The sequence below is a fragment of the Apis laboriosa genome, unplaced genomic scaffold, assembly GCF_014066325.1.
Source record: "Apis laboriosa isolate Shangri-la unplaced genomic scaffold, ASM1406632v1 scaffold39_cov144, whole genome shotgun sequence".
Lineage (NCBI taxonomy): Eukaryota > Metazoa > Arthropoda > Insecta > Hymenoptera > Apidae > Apis > Apis laboriosa.
The window spans coordinates 2,895,688-2,919,482 of record NW_025223140.1 but is presented as its reverse complement, the minus strand read 5'-3'; the positions used below and the strand labels follow the sequence as shown (position 1 = coordinate 2,919,482).

At 44.5% G+C, this 23,795-nt stretch overlaps 1 protein-coding gene across 3 annotated transcripts in view; it reads left to right on the top strand.

Annotated features, from left to right (window-relative positions):
- Nucleotides 1-23,795, top strand: part of LOC122715634 (CUGBP Elav-like family member 4) — a 513,357-nt gene that overhangs the window by 39,699 nt on the left and 449,863 nt on the right. For 2 of the 3 annotated variants that reach the window (XM_043937961.1, XM_043937967.1), the window contains exon 2: nucleotides 1,308-1,390. The gene's annotated coding sequence lies outside the window, so the exon portion shown is untranslated. Of the gene's footprint in view, nucleotides 1-1,307; nucleotides 1,391-5,096; nucleotides 5,528-5,613; nucleotides 5,807-23,795 lie in introns of those variants that run through there. The other variant, XM_043937962.1, reaches the window with a different exon arrangement.

Sequence of the window (23,795 nt, the reverse complement as noted above, 5' to 3'; positions counted from 1 at the left end):
CTTTCGATCGCGTTACGATCGGAATATTAAATCATCAAATAAAATTCCAAGATTAATTTATTTTATAATTTCAGTAATTTCAGGAGTATTTTTATTTTTAATAATTATTATATATTTTAGATCAATTAATTCAATAAAAAATTATGAATTTAATTTTTTAATTCAAATAATATTTTTTTTTAAAATTGGAATTTTTCCATTTCATTATTGAATAATTTTCTCTTATGAAATAATAAATTGAAGACAAATTTTTTTAATTAAATTTATTCCAATCTATATACTTATTATTATATCTTATATTAACTATTGATCAATTATTTATTTACTAATAAGAAATTTTATCATTTCAATATATACAAATAAATTTTATTCATTAAAAAAAATATTAGGATGTTCAACAATTTTTAATTCAATATATTTTATTTTACTATTAAGAATAAATAAATTATTATTTTTAATTTTTATTATTATTTATACAATTAATTATTATTTATTAATTAATTTCTTTAAAAAAATTTTTATTAATAATAATAATTTTATATTCATTAATAAATTTCAATATTATTCATTTTTAATTTTAATGTTCAATTATTCAATATATCCAATTTTTTTAACATTTATTTAGAAACGGTGGAGAGAATAATCGGTGTAGGTTGGGGAAGTAGGTTGGGGAGAAGAACTCGTGATTATCCGGGAGAAGCAATAGTTAATGGATTCCGTGGCCGGTGGTGATTATAGACGGATGAAGGGTATCGGGCAGCCGCGATAATGTCGCGTCGTAAATAGTAAGCGATCTTAGACCGAGTTCCGTCCACGAGTGTTGCGCCGCGCGTGCTCGCTTACATCCATCTCGGTGTGTTGAGATAGTCAAATGACGATCAGATAGGGAGAACAGGCCCTTTGAATAAATCCTGGGGCCGATAGGAAGGCGGTTCCAGGAGGTTTGCTCGACAGTGCGATAGCCGATAATGGTCTGGTTCAGCCACCGTCCAATTCTAGGGTTAATTACCATCGTTTTAACCCGCTATACTCGGTTCTTAAACCGGTGGTCCCGGTCGTTTTGGAAAATTAATTTTACGACGCCCGATACTCGCGTTGCTTCGATTTCCAAGCCGGGCCACGAACTCGATTAACTCGTCCACTGCGAAAATTCCAATTCCCCCCCCCTTCTGATCGAGTTGATCCCCGATTAAAAAGGGAGTTACGTCGATTTCGCGCGATCGATAGAAAGGAACGAAACGATTTCTCGATCTTGCGTAATCTCGTTTTTGATTAATCGTTTTTCCGTTTTTCCTACCATGTTTCAGGCTGTGCATTTCTCACCTACTATAGTCGTGACAGCGCAATCAGTGCCCAGAACGCTCTGCATGAGAAGCGGACTTTACCAGGGGTAAGTATTTACGCATTTAGAAAACAATTTATCTACTTTCGGGCTTCTTCCACTCTCCGTGAAACGACTCGTTTTACCCGCTGTTTTACATCACGCTGTCGCTATCTTTTCCAAATCCCCTCCACGCGAATTCGAAAATACGAATATAAAATAAAATGTTTACAGGAGATGAATACAAATACGAATTCTAAATATACCGAACGTAATTTCTCTCGAATGAATTTTGAATATCGCTTTCACTTTTAATTTTTCTTTCTCTCTAGAGTGCTAAGATTGCTAAAGATTACGGATTCGTCGTCCGTTTTAATACTTGTCCCTTCGTGCCCCTCTCGTGGAAGATGCAGAGTTCATCGAGTAGCCATCGAACGCGCGAGAGAATGAACCGTGCCGTAATTCCAGTACAGTTCTATACGAAAAACGAGAAGGGAAAGTGGAGCAAGGAAATTGTGCAGTGACGTTAACGGATACTTATCGCTGGCGAGGCCGTATGGCGCAAATTCTGGCGATTTACCCCGCGATCCGGAATATTAAAATGGGCCGGCGTGACAAGTTAATCTCTTAACGCCGAAAGGGTAGTTAGGAGGGGAACGACGGAGGGTCGAATGGCGAGAGTCGAAAGGAGTGCAGGGAGCAGAGGGCGCGACTCGTGCAGTCCGCGATGTATCATCCGACTTTCCGTGCCTTCTACGAGTGCCAGGAATGGCCATGATGCTTCACGATCCCTTACGCGCAATCCTAAGTAATTTCTAATCATTTTCCCTCCCGTTTCCCTTTTTTCATACGCGTGGAAAAGAGAATGATAAACCGTAGGGGGGATTTTTTTTTTTGAAAAATTGGACGATTATGCGAGATAAAAGTAAAATTTTCCTTCCGATTAATTGCACGGTCAGCTGTTTCGATTTCTGGCGAAGGTACTCTACGAACGAAATCGTCCGATTCGCGTAGTTGTCTAGTAAAAATTTGCATCGATCGTAGCCGTGGGGACTGAAGAGTACAAGTGCCGGCACTGAACACTGCTTAACTGCCAGAGCAGTGCCAACACGCCCCTTCCCATTATCCAACCTACCCCTTGGAAGTCCGTAGCGAGTACTGGCGTTATGTTTCGTTAATCTATCCCCGAAACAACGCAGCTCCGGTCTTGGCACCGCTGCCAGCGGAAATCGTTTTAAATGTTATGCCGAGAGATGTGCCGGGGGTTTGGCTGAGTTATGACTTTATGAAGAGGCAGACGCGTACACGGACGCACTTTTGCGCTCCATACGCCCGTGCGCGCGTTCACCGAGCTGACCAAACACGAAAGAAAAATCCTCTTCAATTGCTTCGACCGTTCCCATCGACGCGCACCGTTTCCACATTTTTCACATTTTTATGGCCATCCCCGTAACCGAAATCTTCTTCCATAAACGATCCGTATTACGTTTTTAAAAAAACGTAAAAAAAAAAAAAGAAAAAAAAAAAATCTCGCTTGATTCGTTGGATGGGATTTTTTGCGACAAAAATTATTCCAATATCGACATCGTATTATTTCGTTGTGCACGGGATTATATTATTTGAAATTTCGTATAAATCTTTTCATGGATCGATGGCAATTGTTCACGGCCGGAAATGAAAGGGGGAATTCGGTGAAGAAGAAAGGTGGACAATGGGTCGATTCGCATTTAGGATATTGAACATTTGCCGATCGACCGAGCCGAGTTGTAATATTCGAACGCACCTGAGACCATAACTCGAGCAAGCAGCGAACCCTTGATAAACAGGGATCGCAAGCTGAACGCTCCCGCTGTGCAAGCAATAACAATGCCCGTGGCTAACCGGCTATACTTAGCCCGTGCTTACTGCGGAAGCGATCGTTGCACGTGCGCACGCGCTTGTTCACGCTCACGCGAAAAGAAGAGAGAAGAAAGTATTTCGTATCCCGCTTCCGCCCGTGTTATCGCGATACTTGTAACGCCGCGGCAGACTCACGGCGGCGTCTTTGACGAATTCGATTACGTGGAAAAAGCATTTTTCTCGAGAAACTTGATCTTGAAACGCGGTGCCGCGAAACTTTGCCTCTACGATTAACGATTCTCTGGATCATCGTTTTTCCAAACTTTGCGTCGCGCGCGCGTTGAAACGCGAACGAGATTAAATTTCGCTGAAAATTAGAGTGGAAAGTACGGAACCGTGTTGTAGATTCTGTGTCGGCTCGAATAAAAGACGCGCTATTCTTTCCATTTGCTAAATGGAGAATGGGCATTAGGTTATTAACGAAAAGAAAAGAATTTGGTCTTGGTTATTTTTAAATCAAAGATTCGATATATATATATATATTTCTTTAATATTATTTTACATTATATAATATATATATATATATAATTTTATACAGAAATGTCGGAACGTTCGCGATAAAGCCTTCCAGATTTAATTCCTGTTTATTTGCTTTGCTCGTAAGCTCGGCCTCCGTCTTGGCTGCAATGTTGGTCTAGCCGACCCCAACATTAACAGATCACCAGATGTTACTGGTGTTCACTGGTATTTTGCCGGCGACAGAAAAATTCCCATGGTGAATTCGATCGGAAATACAACTCTCTTTATTTCGTTAGAGAATTGACGATATCGATCGCTTTGGAACGAACGCAAATATATATACATACAAATTTAAATGGAAAAAGATTCAATTAATTCAAAAATCCTTTAATTTCGAATTCTAAGAATCACGAAACACGCATCCTCGAGGTAACGGTTTCCTAGGAAATGCACTAATCAACGTCGAAATTGAGGATCGGGGTTAAGTAGCGAACAGGTTAGGGCGACGCGATAAGGTACGATGAAATTCAGAAGGACGGATTGACAAATTGGCGTCCAGATTTACGAGGGTGTAATTGCTCTATGGGGTTTGCCCGGCTCGAAGGAGAAGAAACGACGGCGGTCGAGGGAGGGGGGCGCGAATTTCCACGAGGAAAACGATACTCGCGCGTACAAAGGCGGGGAGTAAAAAATGGGAAGGAGGGAGGGAAAGAGGCGAGCGACTCGGACCGGGCATTGTTTGCATTCCTCCCTAACCAAGTTTTTGCAACTTTTGCGTGCACCTGTGCCGCCCTTCCCCTCCCAGTCCAATGAAATTTCCGCGATTTCCACGCTTCTCTTCTACTCGTAATTCATTAAGCGCCGCGTAATTTTTCAGTTCGATGGCATTTATCCTCGGCCGCAACACAGTAGTCCACGTCTCTCTTATCCCTTCCCAACGATACTACTCGAAAACTATTAGGGCGGATGCTCAATAAGCAACAGCTGGAACAAAATTACAATCGACCTATCGTTTCTTACTCGGTTTTCACCCGTTCGATTCCGTCTTTCGCAACCATTTTACGACGCTCCTCGTTGCAGATCGGTTGTATTATATAATTATTATGTAACGATTATGGGAGGAGGCGTCGGCTATCAAACAATTACGGGAAACTTTCCGTGGTTGCGCCTCGCGACGAGGGGTCGTTTTCGCGAGGTAGAGACGCGAGGACGCGGAAGAAGAAGAAGAAGAAGAAGAAGAAGAAGAAGAGGAAGAAGGAGAAGAAGAGGAAGAAGAAGAGGAAGGTGGAGGAGAAGGTTAAGGAGGGATAGAATGGAAATGGTAGGGGACTAGAAGCGAAGGAGGGAGTCACTCCGGAGGAAGCAAGCCGAGTGGCGACGCCTCAGTGACCGAGCTTACTCTCCCTCGTGCTTTCGTTCGCAAGCGCGGGCTTGCGAGTCCTCGTTTTCTCTCTGTATACGTGTGCACGTATACGTCTCTCTTTTATCCGCCGTCTGCGCATAAAGCCGCCCATTTCTACCCTCGTGGGTGCCTCGTGGACCCTTGCCTCCAACTTGCGCGATACGGCCCTGAGAATAAGCCAGTCGCAGTTATACGCGCCCTTTCCTTCTTTCTTTCGCTCTCGCCGGAGTCGGTGCGCGAATCAATCCTGGCGAAATTCGTCGTGTCGTGAAATTAAGAGTGTTTCTCGCGTGATTGGTGCGCGAACGAACGTCCAGTGCCGTGTGAATCGTCACGTCGATTCCTTTTTACCCGTGGAGCGTCGGAATGTGGATCCCTCGATTCTTCTTTCCGTGGATAAAATCGCCAAGTGTTTGTGAATTATTATAAAGTGAACCCGTATATGTGTACGTATAATATATATATATATGTAGTGATTCTGCGCAATAGGTTCCAAGTAACACGCCGGTATTTCAAATATTTTGTCTTATAGTTTCGAGGCACGCGCGCCACTTTTGCATCTCGCCATTGTTGCGACGATCCGACGTCATTTATCAAGTGTTATCGTGCCTGTTGCTCTCCACTCGCACTCCACGACGCTGATAATTTGGTCTCACGTACGCGCCACCATGGTCGATTTTATGAGTTATCCGGAGATTTCCTACCTCTACGACGAATTCACCATGGTAGGCAGATTACATACTTTATTATTTCTTTCACTCCTTCCTCCAGGTTTAATCGCGTTGAAACGTGGCAACGACGTTTGCTTTTCATTTTATTACATGTATATATATATACACGTAATGCTTGATTATTAACGATCGGGAAATTACTATGGCCGCTAATTATTCACCGTGGCAGTGTGTAACAGCTGCGAGTCGCGTTGCCTTCTATGGCTCATTCGAAGGCCATTAATCGTACCAGGTATTCTCGCGCTAATGCGAAACTAGCAAAATAATATATCGCCACCTGTACCAAATACTCGTTTCGACTATCTATCTATTAATATATCTCTCACGCTATTCAACGCGCTGTCGTCTCGCCTCAAATATTTATCTTTTAGAAATTACACCCTTTGTACATTAATCCGCTACAAGTAATGCAATAAGGGGAACGAGTACCTTCAACAACCGCGAAGAAGAAGAAGAAGAAGAAGAAGAAGATCGGGCGATTAACGATCGGTTGCGTGGAGGATTGACGCGTGTTGGGTGGAAAGCAAAGGCGGGCTATATCCGCGAGATATAGGGGAGGAGGGTAAAAGGTAAGGTAGTATAGGCGTATCTCCCTCGCCGCAAAGTGGAACTACTTTACGGGAATATCGCTTTGATCCGTCGCTTAATGAACGATGGACCGCGCTCGGTAAGAGTACCCAGACTGAATTTAATTAGGGCTCTCAAGTTGGCGGGTGGAGAGCAGGACGGGGTGGCGTGCAGAATGCGTGCGCGGGGAGGGGAAATGGAGAGACAGAGGGCGGGCGCACGATAAAAGCTCGAACGAAGCACGGGTGCGTGGGAGGCGAAGGAAGGAAGGAAGCCCTTTTCCCTTTGAGAATGCACCGCCGTATCCATCCCGCCGACGATCGTGGATGACAATACCGGACGACTATCCGATTGTGATGCAAATGACGGAGCGAGCTTATCGACGGTGGCGGCGATTCGAGAGAGAGGGGGGGATAAGAGCCGCGACCTTTTTACACGCTACGGGTAATCGCGTTGTCCTCTCTCGTGTAATTGGAAAGAGGCGAGGTGGAAACGTACGTACTCGGGCAAATTGAAAATTGCACGCGTCGATAAAGGGTCAGTCTTCCTACTGACCTGATCAGGCACGCCAATTTGCCGAGCTTTGATTCTGCGGGATCACTGTGACGGACGCGAAAACGCGGCGGTGGTGGTGCGCTTTAACTCTCGGAACGGACCGTGTTCCCCCGAGGGAACGGGCCTCGATTCCGACCGTTCGTACTTGGAGCGTTTGATAATGGTGACGTCAAAGTGCTTTTATCCTCGATGACAACGGAACCGAGCGTTTTCGATCGCCTCTTTCCTTTTTATCGCGAATCCGATACAGAAATTCTAATTTCCCTTTCCCACGACCGATTGTTCCGATTCCACTATCGATCCGATCGATCGTCGTCGACTCCTTGCCCCTCGATCGGGTAACTTTTCGGAATCGATTTGAATCGCGCGTGATCGTTTAAAGGTGGCGGCAACTTTTGGGTATGGAAGAGACGGAAATTGAATGCGTTTTTTTTATGGAGAGGAGAAATAACGTCCCACTTTTGGAAGTTTGATCGGACGAAGCTGCATCGCGGCTTCGAATCGGGGAGGGGATCGACTTTCCCCCGTTGGGATTAGGACGCACCCTGGCACCCTCGAAATCGGGAAAACTTTATTTGCCTCGGTGTAGTGATGGAAAACATGGAGATGCGGAAAATAGGAATCGCGCGAAACTCCTTACCAGAGATGCTAGAGCAAACAAGGACGCGCTCGCGAACTAAAACTTATTTTCCTCGCCGCCAAGTGTCGAGGAGAAGTTGGTCGCCCGCTGCTGGCGGATAATAAAATACATGGTTGAGGAAAAGTCGGCTGGAACGGCGAAAGAAGGAAATAAAGGAATTCACCGCGTTGAAGAAGCGTGCGATAACGTTAACTCCGTTCTTAAATCTTTACGATTGAGAAAGGAACGAGATATTTTTCTTCCCAGATGCGAGCGAAACGGTAAATAACGCATCGAATTACCGACAACTTATCAACGACGCTTAAAAATATTATTATACACGGTACTTTGCTCGTTCGCTCTTTGTATTTCTCTGTAGTGATGCGAGATCGCTATCTCGTATTTATGGTAAGTTTGGTGGGTCAAGGCGTGCGATAAATAAACGTAGCGATAATTCTTGGTAAAATATTACACGTACTTTCGCGAGTACGTATTTCTAACGCAACAAATCTCTCTCAGGAGCAAAGTTTTTGTATATTTATATGAGTATAATGAGTTCGGAATGCAATTTTCCTAGAAAATATTTCCTCCTCGTAACCCGCCTGTATCTTTTATTATCGTCACGAAATATTATATTTAAAACGTAAAACGCTCGTTGCGCTCGCGACATTTACGACGTAGTCGTAAACTTTCTTCGAAATAGAATAGAATTTTCCTTCCTTCGTTCTTTCCTATAAATTGATCCAAAGCGCGACTTTTGACGACGATTCATCGTTATATCGATAAATCGAATATCGTTAATCTTCCCGCCCGATTTGGCTCCGCGTTGGGCCGCAATTTCCTCGGGCGAAACGCATTTTCCTCTCCTTCTCGCTCGTCGAATCGGGAATTTGCTTAAATCATCTCGCGATCGCGTTGCCAGCACGTGTCTAATCTAAATATTTACGCGATCGAGACAGGCCGGTTAACATCTCGTTCGCCTTTACTTTCGAAAGGAGACTCGTCTTTGGCGGTTCTCGTTCCTCGTTCGATCGGACAGTTAAAATTATCGTACGATGGAAGGGAAGGAAGGGGATCGTCATCGAAGAATCGTGAGATTTAGATTAGATCCAAGTATTGCCGTTCGGTCATCGGTTGCGAGAATTTATTACTCGTCGGCTCGATCGAGAAATAAATAATATTTCTCGTTTAATAGACGTGGATTTATACGTTCGAAATGTGCTCGAATATATTATTTATAATCCGATAGTCGATTATATTTCGATCAACGAGTCAACGAGCAAAATATCGCGCGATTTATTTTCAAAAAAATGATTGAACATTCCCCGCGGGGCAGGCTCGTTACTCCGATAATTTCTAATAAAATGGATAATAAATATTAAGGTTAAAAAGAGGGAAGAGAAAGGGATACATTTCTCCAGAGAAAAATATCTTTTTCTCGGGAAAACGGTTTTAATGAATCGATAAAAAGCCACGCGATGGGAAAAGTTTTTTCATATATATCTGATTTGAATACGGGTCTAAAAGGTTTTTGCATAACGTCCATACAAAGCAGGGGCGAAGGATCGAGCAGTGAAAAAATATTCGAGATTTTACAATTTTATCAACGATAGGTCACCCTACGAACGAGAGGTTGGGAAGGGCGTAAAAGGCGTCCTTCCCTCGTGCGTTTAGGCATTGTTACTCGGTATCTCGTTCAGCCAGTGGCCAGGCTTTGTGTTTCTGCCCTAGTTTCTGCACGGACCAGACATACGGGTTTGGGAATAAATTGCACGAGGGAAGCAAAGGGCTAACTTGCGATAAAACATTCACGCGTTTTCCATGTGTAGTATCCGCGTATCCGTGCATTTAACAAGTGTAGGGTATATTCGCGCGCGGCCACGTATCCACCTCGAGTTAAAAATATCGCGCGAGCCAGCTCGCTCCACCAAATTTTCCGTTCGTTCGATTCCTATATTTTCTCCGATTCTTTCGGATAGACATAAGAAATCTTGGGATGTTTAAAATGATAGTAACGGAGGGGACGAATAAAAGGTATATATATTCGTTTAAAAATTGAAACATTAAAAAAAGGAAACGTAATTTTGCACCTAGGATAGATGGGTTTTTACGTAGCTAATGCATCTTTGAATATTCGATTAATATAAATTATGAACGACGAGTAATCTATACGTATTTTAAATCTGAAAATGCGTTTTTTCCCAGCTTCAATCATTATGGAATATAATCATTTGGAATATAATTATTCGCCGAGATCGATCGTGAAATCGTATCGATACAAGTGAAGAAGCATTTTCAGCCTCCAACGATCTTTCACTCGATCGGTGAAGCTACTATTTTCGGAATTATATACTCATTCGACCATTCGATACGCCGCTAATCGAGCTTTAAGATAAATCGTGCGACGATTGCTCGATTAGTTAAGAAGGAAATAGGTTAAGAAGGGAAATTGGATTATTAATAAAAATTACAAAAATTTACGTTACAAAGTCGATCAAATATACGAGGAAGGAAAAAAAAAAAAAAAGATTGGCAGGTTCGAAGGAGCAACAATAGCCAATCGACGGTACACGGTTTTTCAAAGTTGCCTAAGAAGCAAGGAATTAAACATGAGACAGCCGAGAGACGTTCCAACTCCAGAAATTATTCCAACGATACATAAACGTAGCGACACTCGGCCACCGAAACTGCTTCGTTCTAACGTCTTTTCTTCGCCGGCTTTTCAAAGTTCCCTCATTTATATCTAGACGGTGCGGAAAGCGTTCTCGGTTCAGTCGTTTTGGGCACTGAAGTCCCCGGAAGAAAATTTTCTTCGGTTGCATTCAGTTGGCATTAGCGTGGTGGCCACCTAAAGAAGACGGTATTAGGAAGGAAGGAGAAGGGAAGAAAGGAAAGAAAGGAGGCGGGAAAAAGGAAAAAAGCGGGGAGGGTGGTGCCGCTTTTCTGTCTCTTTTGGCCTGGGAAGGGAGGCAGAAGTTTGCAACTCCATTCGCGGAAAGGTCGCGAAGGGGGGCATAATTCCAACGGGAAGAGAGAGAGAGAGAGAGAGAGAGAGTATGACGAGCCAGCCAAGTTGGCCACCTCTACGAGGTGCCCTCAAAGACTCTTCCGCTAATTTGATGATCCTCCAAAGGCCCGGGCTGCAATCTGCCGCTCGGCGTAGATCTCTAGACACGGACCCTCACCGATCTCTCCTCGCCTTCTTCCCGTCTAGGGAGAAGCGTCTCTGAGGAGGAGGTTACCGTTAAGGTTCTTCACTTTTCCTTTCATTCTCCTCCTCCCTCCGCTTTTTCCCACATGCGAGTCCAACGACAGAGTGCGTTAAACTGCCACGTTTTCTTCCTTTTTTTTTTCTTTTCTTTTTTTAAATTCGAATTTCCCTTCGAAATCTATCGATTTTTCCCATCGAAAGGAAAACGTATCGTCTCTCCTTTTAGATATATTCTCCTCGCACGACGATCGTATTAACGTACCGTTTCGCTCGAGGGAATACAAGATCCGTTAAATTACGTCTCGCGTCTCTGTAGCCGATTCGGTTTCGCGTAACCGAAGATGAAGAAAAGGATACGGTTTCCCCGATGTCTCCCCTCCCCTGGGGCCGATACACACCTTCGTACATCGAACGTGCCTCGTACGAGCTGCTTAATTCCTCGAGCAATTCGTTCGGAGGGTCCCCGTCTACTATCGGGATTACGAAAGGTCTGATGAGTTTCTAGAATAGGATCCGCTAGTTTGATACAGGTTGCCGTAGAGTAGGATCCCGAGTCTTGTAGGTTTCGAAGAAAGAAAGGGTGGAGGGAAGCAAAGGGATAGTGGACACAGAGGAGAACTGGAGAAGAGGAGCTGGGTCAGCGTCACCGGAGTGTATAATTGGCTTGATTGTCGGGTTCTAATCTGGTTCTCCTTCTGCCTTCCGTCAGAGAGGGACGTTGGGTCCAGGCTGGGTCGAGAAAATGCGAGAAACGCGACCTGCTTTTCCAGATCCTTTCCGTTATTTATATAACGCCCTTTAGCCCTGTTTCGGGCTAACCTCCGACATAACGTTCCAACAAGCACGGATTAAACGTGTTCGCCTTGACGTGTGTGTGTACGAACATATCTTGTTCATATTATTTGGACGAATTACGGGAAGTGATAATCGCCGACGCGATGCATAATTATCGGGTGTTTTATTTAACAGGGGGAAATTTCCGCAATTTTCCCTTATCTATTTTTAATTTTAATTTTGGCGAGGTCCGAGCGTGGATTAAAAATATATAATTGTTGTAGGTTGGAAAGAAAAGCGCGCGGACAAAGAGATATAGCGGCGAGGTGGAATGAATTATAGTAATAAAACAAGAGCGTGGAAGTGCAACGTGCGGTTTTTATAAATATTTCCCTCGTTTCGTTCGTCGATGTTGGCTTCGCACCAACTGGGCTGCACAACTACGTCCCGCTTCCCGAGATTTCATATCGGTACACTTGTGCTATCTACGATCCGAATGCAAGGCAAATACGTATATATTAAATGCAACTAGTACGCTACGTTACAAAGATTTAAATCGAGCGGCGTTATTACGGCGTTTTCTTCTCTTCCCTTTGAAACGAAAACTCTACAAAATTACAAAGGATTTCCCTTTATGTATCCTGTTGTTTTAACGTGTTTTAAAATTTAAAAAAAAAAAAAAAAAAAAAAAGAAAAGAAAAGAAAAACGCGCGCGTATATATAAACGACTTTATGGTGAATAATCGAAACGAATAAATGGTAATGTCCATTAAGGATTCTTAAATCTTTATAACGATAAAATGGAAAGTTGCAAAATTGATGAAAAAGCATATATACCCGAGCGTCGGGTGTTCCGTTAAATTTAACGGGGGACGGAAATCTCGTTAAAGATTGATAGAGCACACGTGTAACGTGGTTAAATATCGATCTCGCTTAAACCGTTTAATCATTATTCAACGAGGACGATTCGGCGACGATCGTTATCGAGGTTGGGTGGGGGAGGTCTGAAAATCGAGAAAAAGATGGAAAGGATAGTTTCTCCAGAGGGTGGAGCACGCGAATCGAGAAAGTTGGATTCGAGACGATAACGAACCGATATCGATCGGCAAGATAAATAGCATCGGCTTGTTTTCATTGACCAAGTATAGGTAGTATACTTTTACTTGGGCGAAAACGGGGGAAAGTGGCGAAGAGGTCGGGAGGAGGGAAGATATTTTCAAAGACGACTCGGAAATTGCCTGTCCAATTGAATCGCAAACAATATGAAAATTTGTTCGAGAGTTTTGATTATACAAAGGAGGCTACGGTAGACGTCGGTCGAAGGGCGAGGAGAGAGAGAGAGAGAGAGAGAGGGAAGAAAAGCGGACACATTCGAGAGAGGAGAAGGATATTCTTAGTGGCGCTCGGAAACAATGGGCCACCATCAGACTTGCAAAGCGGATCACCGTTTTTACTTTCAAATTAAATTATTTTCTCCGTTTCGTGTACCATATATATATATACATATACATATACGTATAATGCTCTTCAACTCGTGGCAACACGTTTAATCGACGATCTTCGTCCTCGATATTTATTTGTCGCGTTCCAAAAATCCATCCCTCGACTTTTTCGTTATCGAAATTGGAGGAATATTCCATGGGCGATGGAATAATATTGAAAGAGGAAAATTAAAAAAGGAAAAATAAAAATATACGGATGATAAATCCAATTTATATACACGAGATATGATAATTTCTCCTTTCTCTCGCGAAACGCGAGGAGAAAAATAATGGTTATCGATCGACAAGCAGGCGGAAAATTTGTATCGCGTATAGAGAGAGAGAGAGAGAGAGAGAGATGGTTAAATTGGCGCGCGGTTCGTACTTAATAAATCGTAATAAATTTGGCGGCGTGTTCAATCGCAATTGGTGGCGGAACCGTATTATTTACGCTCGTATGTACGAACACGGCGTAATTATACTAGAAACGATAATACGCACAATTGTAAATTTTAACGGAGGGACGAGAAAGCGTTAATCGAAGCATCACGCACACGCGTTGCGCCGATTATCGTGCCGCTTACCAATTTGCATCTGCATGGAAGTTACTTTGATTGCAGATTCATTCCGCTTAAACATGCGGCAAACCGGGCCATAAAATAACATTCATTCGCAGAAGTAGCACGCGACAACGCACACGCTCGAAAATCGATGCGGCGCGGAGGTGGTGGTGTGCACAACGAGCGGTGGTTGAAAGACGAGAGGAGGAGATGGCGCGCGATCGTAAGATGTTGGGGTTGCGTTAGCGATACAATTTGCGGATGTAACGCTTGGGGAACGAGCCGGTATCCGTGACTGCGGTACCACGGGGCGGCGAGACATCAACGTGGACTCCCGCCGTAAAAGGGCCGTTGAAGCGGCACCTATCCGTTACGAATGCAGACTGGAAACTGGGTCGCGTGTATTTCCAGGATTGTTCCTTATCTCTCACGCCGCGTAACCACGAATTCGTTTCCCCATGAATTTCAATCGGAACACCACCGATTCGCCCATTCGTGCCATCCCTTTAAATTCCAACTGTTCGTCAACGCTCGACTAAACGTGCACCCTTTGTGACATCGGGGGATCGCCCCGGAAATGAGTAACGTCGGAAAGAAACGACGTTGTTGGTTTTTCCTAGTTTCCCTGTAGGAGGAAAGGGAGATGCTTATAAACGATATGGAATATTTTAGAACAGACGAAACTTTTCCACGAGGGAATCCCATTAATTCGATGTTTCGATGTTATCGGATCGAGTTCGGCAAAGCATTTTTAAACGCGTTAGAAATTTGTGAATGTATACCACGCGTACAGATTTCCACGTGTTTATCGTATTCAGCTTATCAAAATATACTTGGCTATTTAAATTTATGGACGGTAGCTTTGCGCAAACTGTACCATGCTAATTTTCTCTTTGAGAAATGTTGTCAGGACGCAAAAAGAAAGGGAAGAAAAGTCGTTTGAAAGAAGAAGAAGAAAAAGTGTAACGCGTCACTGTGTAATAATACGTTTAAACTTTCTCTTTTACCTCTTTTATTAACATTCGACAACGTTCTCAACCGAATAATCGAAATACCTTCCTTGCCGATATCGATCTCGATCTTTGGCGAGAATGGGTTGATAGGGCGATAATCGAACTCGTCACCGGTCACGCGTTTCCATATCGGCGTGCGTGGACAGAGCGAAATGACGGGCGTTTCGAAACGGGGAATTGGGAAAGGGTGGAGCGAGGAGCGAAGAGGAAGAGAGGAGGAAAGCGGCATAATGCGCGCGGTATACCACGCCACTTCCGAATTACTCCGGCAAAATCTCCCCGCGTATTTGCATTCCCCCGCGGCGAACGCAGACAGAAATTAATTGCGTACTTGCGCGGGCAACAATGAAGCGCCATTCCCGCGCCACGGCCAACTCTCTCTCTCTCTCTCTTCCTCTCTGTTCCTCTCTCCCTCGCCGCTCGCTCCGGAAATCAAAGACACTTTTGCCCGAGCGGCCGCGCCCCCAAATTTCGTTTCGACCAGTTTATTTAACGTCTCTGCGCCCGCGGAAAGACGCGGGGATTTATCGCGTTAAAAGCGAATCAACCGACAATTCCCCCTCCACGCTCGCCCTGTCCCCCGGAAAATGGACGAAACACGCGGAAACGCAACTAATAACCAGAGAAATTGTGAAACGCTAGCTTGCGTTTTCGCGAGATACGAACGGACGAGCTATGAAATTTTATTACTATACTTGGTTATTCGTAATTTCTCACCTACGGTTCATAGAGGAGTGAAAGTAAAATTAAATTTGAAAAAACTCCTCCTGTCGAGGAGTTTTGAAATTTTTTAGGATGCGATATGAGTTTCTCCTCCTATTCCTTAATATTATCTCCTATTCCTTAAAAACGATATTTTTTGATCGATATATTTTCTCTGAAATATTTCATCGTTGTTTAATGGTTATGTAAGTTTACAACACGGATAATTATCCGTAAGTTTATTATCAGGATTATTTGGAACGTTTTTGTCCGTTTCATCCGTTTGTTGTTGCACGGTTGTTGGAAAATGGATTATCGCGTGCGACCGTTCGTTTAAAGGGAAACGATCATAATTTTCTCCTCGACAAACGACACGAGCGAAATATCGTGGGCAAAAGTCGGCTCTATTTTAACAATCGGACGGTCGATTAAAATTACATCGAACGTTGACCAGGGATTTTGCCGATAATCGCGCGGTAAAATAAAATGTCGCAAGTTTGAGCCCGTTAAACTGTTAGTTCGATTTGACAATGAGCTTCCGTGTTATTTAAATTCGGTGTACCCTCCGATTGAAAATCACGGTCATTGTAATTACCATTGGAAACACGCGTATCCCGGCTTGATTTATGGAATCATGAAATTTAGCCCCCATTGTCGTACAAATTCGCGGCCGAGCAACTTCACCGGTGCTGGATTAACGATGCAGCGTTTATTTGGCGATTTTCCTATACGAGAGGAAACGCGCATTCCTTTTAGGGCTGAAAGGGTGAAGAGAATCGTCGCGGCGGAAGCAGTAGCGGAATCGACTGTGCGACACCTTTTCACGGGAGGGGGTGTCCGGCTTCACCTTTTTGTGAAACGCCATTAACGGGCCTGGCCGCTCGCGTACGACATGGATTTTATCATTAGCGTAGCTCCATCGAGGCTGCTGCGCGCGGAAAAGTTTACCGTTAGCGTTAATGGGAAAAAACGGAATTTCTTTTGGCTGGAATGTTGCTTTAAAGTAAGAACGATTAATCTTGTTCTTGTATCGCCACCCGGTGCCACTGGTAAACGGTTCTTCCTTCCCTTCCCTCCCCTCTCTTTTCTTTCCATTCTTCCTCTTGTACCTACGTTTGTTTTACGCGCGTATGAAGTGGCACGGTTTAGCGGAGTGGCGCGATTATGAAATACGGTTCGATTTCGAATTTCGGCGCGAACGCCGTAAATAATCGCGTTAAGACGCGAAGTGACAAATGGCGGGCAGTTTTGCCCGCGCGTCGAATTACAGCGTGAAACGGTTCTCGCTTGGAGAAGAGATCGACCTCCTCCTCCTTTTCCGCCTCCTTCAACTCTCGACAAAGTTTTCGCTCCTGTATAATTACTTGTCTTTGTGGAGAAGCTAGCGGGCAAGAGGAAGATGTAATCAACGGCGGAACGATTGCTTAATTGACTTAATCATGGTACGCTTCGTAATAATTATTTTCCCCTTGATTATACCACCGATAAGGGAAATCTATTATACCCGTATACGCTTTCCAACTTTGCATTCGTAGTATCGGGGTGAAAAAGGAGTATCGGCGGAGTAATTTATAGCCGAGTTTCAACGTTTCGTCTACGATATATCCCTCCTCCCGGCGATCGATTCGTCCTCGCTGCCTTTTCGGGTTCGGCTCGCCAGAGAAGCCGGAGAGTCATCCCCTTCGGCGACTTGTTTCGGGTAATTAAATCCAGGCAACCCGACGAGATGTCGGAGCCTGATAAATGAAGTGTTCCTCCACCAGGACGAGGGAGAGCCTCCTCGAGAGGCGAGGTCATGTGAATATTGCAGGACTTTTCATCGCGCTCGTCGCCTATTTCTCGCTTTTCCTCTTTTTTCGAAAATTCAATTTTCCATCTCTCCGTTTCTCTCCTCGGGTGGAAAAAAATGATGTCGCGTTACATTAGAGATCGGTCGATAACGAAATCGGGGATAACGGCATTAACGAGTCTTAACTCCGGGTGGGTGGAAGGTAAATAAGGAAAGGTTCGATATTCGGTTCGACATCGTTGAGCGTTGAATATATACCACGTGTATGAAATATGACGGGTCTTTGTGCGACGCGATAAATAAAATGCGTTTTTCATGTACCGCGACGTATCTGTACACACGGGCCCTACCCGTCTATTCTGTATTTACCGTATTCACGCCGCCAGATTGCATTTATACGGGCAAAGCCGCGAAGGCGGCCCTGTGACGAAGGCATATTTAATTCAGCCGACCCACCGTTCCGCCATTGTACGCGTTACATCGCGTGTGCACGCGTTTCTACCCGGCTCACAAAGACAAATTTCAACAGTAAACACGACTGGATCTGTGCCAACTGTATTTTTTCCCGAAACGCGTTATCGCGTCGAGCTTATTCGGCATTACTTTTCAACCCACGATTAATGATTTTCTCCTATTACTCGCGCTACAACTCGTACAACGCGTTTTCCAATATCGATCCATCCGTTTCTCTTAAATTCGACGAATACAATTATTTCGATATATAAGACATCGCCGATCGATGCAAAAGGGGAAAGAAGAGAAAAAAGGATCGGAATATATACTCAGGAAAAAATATTCGAATAACAACGAGGTGAAACGAATTATGGAATTTTTCGAAATAATAATCCCACGATGAATCCCAGAGTGGCCTCGTTTCCCGCCCAAACGATTTTTTCCCTCCCCCCGCAAATATTTCATCGCGTCGACAAAAGAAGGGAAGATCAAGTGCTCCACCCTCCCCTGTATTAAGCGTAATGTATGGAAACGTAATGTATGGATACCTATAGCGAACGGTTTCTTCGTTCACTTTACAAGTCGCGTATCGTATCGTTGGGCTTAATCTAACGTTATTGGATTTATAACGTTTGGAAAGTGTATTTGTAGCTCGCGATAGACGTATTATATCGAGTCTCCTCCCCCCATTAACCGTGGATGTTCGATTACGAATCCGTCGTAATTCAAAGGTTCGCGATATCTGTTGCCCACGGACATATTTCAACATCGTCCTCAGCCATGCGGCCTATAATCCCCAAGGATTTGCTGTACACATGTTCGTCCCGTGCAAACTGTCCTCGAAATGTTCGATATCCCCCTATGTATCCACGCTGGGAAGATCAATGTCGCGCGTTTGGTTACGAATGTTGGATGATTTCTGGTCGCACCTGAGGCCATTTGTGAAGTTCGTGCTCGCGGTTCCATCCTACCGACAGCTCCGGAGGATCGATCTTCGAACGAGTTATCGATCCCTCCCTCCCTCTCTTCTCCTATAGGAGAGAGGGATATTTCATATTTTTGATTCCGTCGTGATCCCGGGGAAAATTGTGAACGCTACGAGTCCCACGGTTTTCAGAGTCAACTTAGTTCCCACCATTTTTCTCGCCCGCCCTGATTTCTTCTTTCAACGGACGCTCGCCTTCCTCGTTTTTTGTACCGCGAAACGTAATATTTCCACGGCGCGCGTCTCGCAGGCTACCAATCTTCGCGGAAGCAATAATAGCGCACCGTCCATCCAACTGTCCATTCGGCCTAGTCCTCTTCGTCTTTCTTTCTCCCCGTGCTGTGTGTGTCGTCCCTTGCGGCTCGTTCCTCATCCGCTATCCTGTCGTGGATACCGAAACTCGAACGAACAACAACCCATCTTTCTCGCATTTGTTCCCCCCCCCCTCTCTTCTTCTTCTTCTTCTTTCTCCTCCCGTTCCTTCGCTTTTTCTCGTCGATATTTGCCTCGACAAAATCGTACGTACCGACGAGTGACGCGGTGGTGGTTCGTGTTTGAACTATAGTAATTTGAGACAGGCTAATGAAAGTGCTACGCAAACACCGTCGCGACGCCCCGACGTCAAAGCCTCTGCTTCCTACCCATCCCACCTGTCATTTCGTTTTTTTTCCTTTCTTCCCTCGCCACCGTGCTTTTCTCTCTCTCTCCTATCTATCGAACGGCCGATCCATCGCCTATCCAAACAGACGGCGATAATCCGATAAATTCGCGTGAAACATTATTGTAACATCACGTAAATTGGTCGGTGTGTGTGATATTCGTGATCGTGTCTCTTTCTCTCGCTATTGTTTCCGAATCGGTTCCAGTGTTAATAATTCGCGTGGCCAGCAGATCACGCAAATATTAAATCAAACTTCTTTCGCGTTCACGCGAGAAGAGGCGGAAATTGCTTTTTAAGCGCGCTACCTTGTTGCATTCGTTTTCTCTCGTGTTGATACTAATAGAAACGAATACGGGACTCGTGACACGAACGCGCGCGCAAACTTTCAACGCCGTTTTTTTTCGCGTTGTTAGATACAAATCGGCGCGCATTTTCATCGAAAAGCTACGAAGGAAAAGTAAAAATTGAAATTTGAGAATTTGAGAAAAGAAGAAATCGAGGAAACGAGACAACGTTTCGAAACGATCGAAAGTGTAAGTGTAAGAATACTTTCGACAGTTTGATGTAATGAAAATACGATAAGATAAATAAGAAAGCTCGTGGTATCTTTCTTAAATCACATTTCGATACGCGCAAGATTTATTCTCTTGGCACTGGGTGGGATAGGACTCGATAATCCTAGGGCAGTGTGCAAATCCAAGTTTTGGCTGGCAAACATTTTTTTTCATTTTCTCCACCGCTTGCTCCCTCTTATACCGGATTATCGCGTTACCCCGGAAAAGCTTTAATCTTAAGAATAACTGCCATTTCCAAGCCTTTTCGAATCCGTTTCGTTAACTCTTAAGAGAACAGTTGCTCCTCTTCCAAAAGTTTCTCCAACTTGCCAACTGCTAATTTCCACCAATGCTCCCCTCCCCCAACGCGTTACGTTTCTTTCGAGATAGTTTACGCGGTTTGCATCCCGCTGGAACTCGCGATTCGATTTCCCGCGGTGTGCATGTTTTATTCTCGGATCGCGCCGATCGCGACCTCGAATCCACTCGTGTCGTTGAAGAGGACTAAAAATATATCCTTCTCGAGTAGGATGGTAAAACTCGATGGTAGGCGCATCCGAAACCATATGGCGGTTGGATCGTTTACAGAGTGGGTATAAGAGTCGAGTGTGCGAGAACGATTTCTGGAACTGGACTGTCTTTTCGAAAGTTGTTGCCTCGAACAAGAGATGGAAAAAAATTGTTGTATCGATGATTTACGCGGTAAATATCGCATTTTTCGCGATGAATGAAAAAGCGAACGAAGAGTTTTCCAACGAACCTTTGTTTCCGAAAAAAATTGAATTTAAGAATTCCTTTATATCGATGAAATGTAATTTTTTCCCATTTTCCATTCTTCCTCCACGCGAGCACGAACAAAAGAATTCTCTGTTTGGTTCGTCGAACTAAAAAATTTCCTCTCCGTTCCTATCTATTTATTTATCACTTTTAATAGGAAAAATTAATTTTCCTCGTACGATATATTCTCCTTCGATCGATGAGATCTCGTAAAAATTTTGCGCGCAAATTTGCGTGTTTCATCGTCACGAGTCACGAGATACGGGAGGAGAAAACAGGTTTCGTTACACGTGAACGATGTAGTTACAACGGGTTAGTTGTTAAATGTCGTTAAACGTCGTTATGGTCGCGACGATAATTATCATACGTCGGGAACAAAGGGGTAGGGCAGGGTTGCAGGGTGCTCTGTAAAAGATCCGGCCACCCTCCTCTCTCTCTCTCTCTCTCTCTCTCTCTCCTTTTCCGCCGTAATTTCGAGACTTCCTATGGGCGGCGGTCGCGCCAGATACCTCGTATTAATTCGAGGCGAGCTTTCGAGGCCGTTTTAAGCTTTACGATCCGCCCATAAAGATCCTCCTCGCTGATAATTATACGTGGACGAGAGAAATTGTAAATCTTTATCTACAATATTTCACATTTTCGATATCTTGTACTTTTTTCCCGCGTGTATTTTATAGTTTTTGCGGAAATTTTGCAAATTTTAACCGGATAATCTCGAGGGAGGGGATTTTCTTTCCGGCTGATCCACTGCCCGATTCCGATTAATCCCAAAAATGATGTACGGAATTATGTTTATCATTCGACGCATTCGGAGCCATTCTGTCAGCGTATCGATCGATCCGGAACGGAATTACGAATTAATACATTTGTGGCGGTGGCGGATGAAATTCGACCGATTATCAGGGATAACTGGCCGAACGATCGTGTTTCGAAGTCCCGAAACATCAGGAATGCTCCATCCTCATCCACATTTCTATCTCATTCCCATCGACCATTTCCATTAGCTCGAAATGTAATACAGCGTTGCGCAACGAGCAACACACACACACACATATACGCTACATCGATGCGCGATTCCCTAATATAGATTCCATCTATCCACTATCCGTCTGTCCGTTTCTCTCATTCCCCGCAACGATTTTTATCTCCGCTACGCTTGTATCGAATTTCTCGGACAATCGTGCATCTTAGTTTCCCCGATGGTGGATAAGCGGCGATCGAGATAACTGATTCTCGTTTCACGATCGTAAACATGTTTGGATTCCGAACGCAGCAATAAAATCCACGGTAGTCCTTTCGCGGAAACTAACGTTTGATCGATCGTGAAAAACGATGAAAGTTGCAACGGGAACAAGGAGAGGCAACAACAGGTATAATCGAGTAAGACAGCTGCTTATAAGTATAAGTTATAAAAGTTATAAGATCGCGTTAAACGGTGCTCGAAATAAATACGATTCAATATATGTTTATTTTAGGTGTTCCAGACGGAACGCGGTTGGTTTTGTAAAATCAAAGCCAGATGTTTTTTCTTCCATTTTCCATTCAATTCGAGAACGAGGTTATTCTTTTTTCGAAAATATTAATTTTCCAAACGTTGTATCCCGATTAAGAAGAAACGATTAAAGAAGAAATATATTCGATCAGGATCGTAATAATAATTGAATGATAGTTTTGCGCCGTATCGCTTAATGGAGTTTCCAAGATGCTTGGAAGGGCAATGAAAGGCGAAGGACCGGCGATGCTGGCACGAGCTACATTTCTTTATCGTCTCTTTATCCGTTCTTACCCAAGTAAGCAAGTGCTCGAAACGACGGAAGGTTAGACAGGTTCTCGAAAATGATGGATGTCTCCCTTTCCTTCCCTCGTCCCGAACGATTCAACCTTCGCTACGTCGGTTCGAATTGATAGTTATTGATAGCTACTTGGGACTAACCTGACTCCCGGAGTCAGATTTGATCGATGTCACGCACGATAGAGCATTCTAATTATGATCGGACCGCCGCCAATTACCCGTAATCGTCTCTGCTGAGTTATAATTACACGCTCGACCTCGCAGCGATCTTCACTTCGAGTCGGATCGAACGGGATGGAAATATTTCCGGGATGGATATTTGAAAAATAATCATTTCGGAAACGACGTGCGTGGACAGTTTCTGTATATGGTAAAACGAATGGACGTCGTCGGGCGTGGAATCATCGGCTCGGACGTGAATGCGGGATCGGGAAAAAATGACGCTTTGTCCGGATCCGTTATGAGATTTTATGGGAACGGAGATTAATTGTTTATCGATGGACGGGTCGGAGGGATGGGCGAGACGAGGGGTGTAAAAAATTATTGGGAAAGACGGAGGCGGAGGAGGAAGAAGAACAGCGTTGCCTGCGAATCGGGCGGGAATCGGAGCGCGTGTTTGCCGGCCAAATTACATCTGCATAATAGGCACGCGGTCGGCTATCGATCCACGAGTGGCGTCTCTTCGTCACATTCGGCGTCGTGCATCTCGAGCGCGCGCGCACGCACGCACTCGCCCGTGCACCTGCATGCACGCACGCCGCAAGAATTAAATTTCGCCCGTGGTGGTGGGGCGGCAAAATAGTTTTCATCGATTAGAGGAACACGGCCTCCCGTCATTCGGTTACGTTCGCGCACAACGCGGTGGATCCACCCGTCCGCCATATTTGGACAACGAATCGATCGAGATCGCGTTCTCCACGATGCGAGAAAATGAAACTCTCTCTCTCCTTTTTGCTTGATCTGGAATCAAGCGAGATGCGGTGGCCGAAGCTCCCTCCCCCGCGGTGCACGTAAATTAAATCCGAGCGGAGCGCGAAATGATTTTCATTCACCGGAAGAACGTTGCGTCATCGGAGGGGCAAGATCAAAGGGTTCGGTTCCCAGCGGGTCCTGTTCCAAGTTCGATTTTGCGCGGCGCGCAAAATCACCGTGGAAAATGATGGTCGCGCGGTGGGTGTGCTCTAATCTAATTACACGAGCCCCGGACGTTAATAAAGGCTAGGCTGGCTGCTGATCGTTCATCACGCCGCGATTGTTGTATTCATCGGTGATTAGGCGTGACTCGCCGACGAAACAACCGTACGGCTAACGACCCGTGCTCGCCCGTCACGTTGCGACCTGTCACGCATGCATCTATATGCATATTACGCGCTAATTTCCCCGATACGCGCTCCGAACTTTCGCGCGGTTTAATAATTTTTTAACTCCTTAACTGCTCGTGTCGATCTCGTAGCAAGATAAGAACGAATGATTACGAAAACACGGAAAAC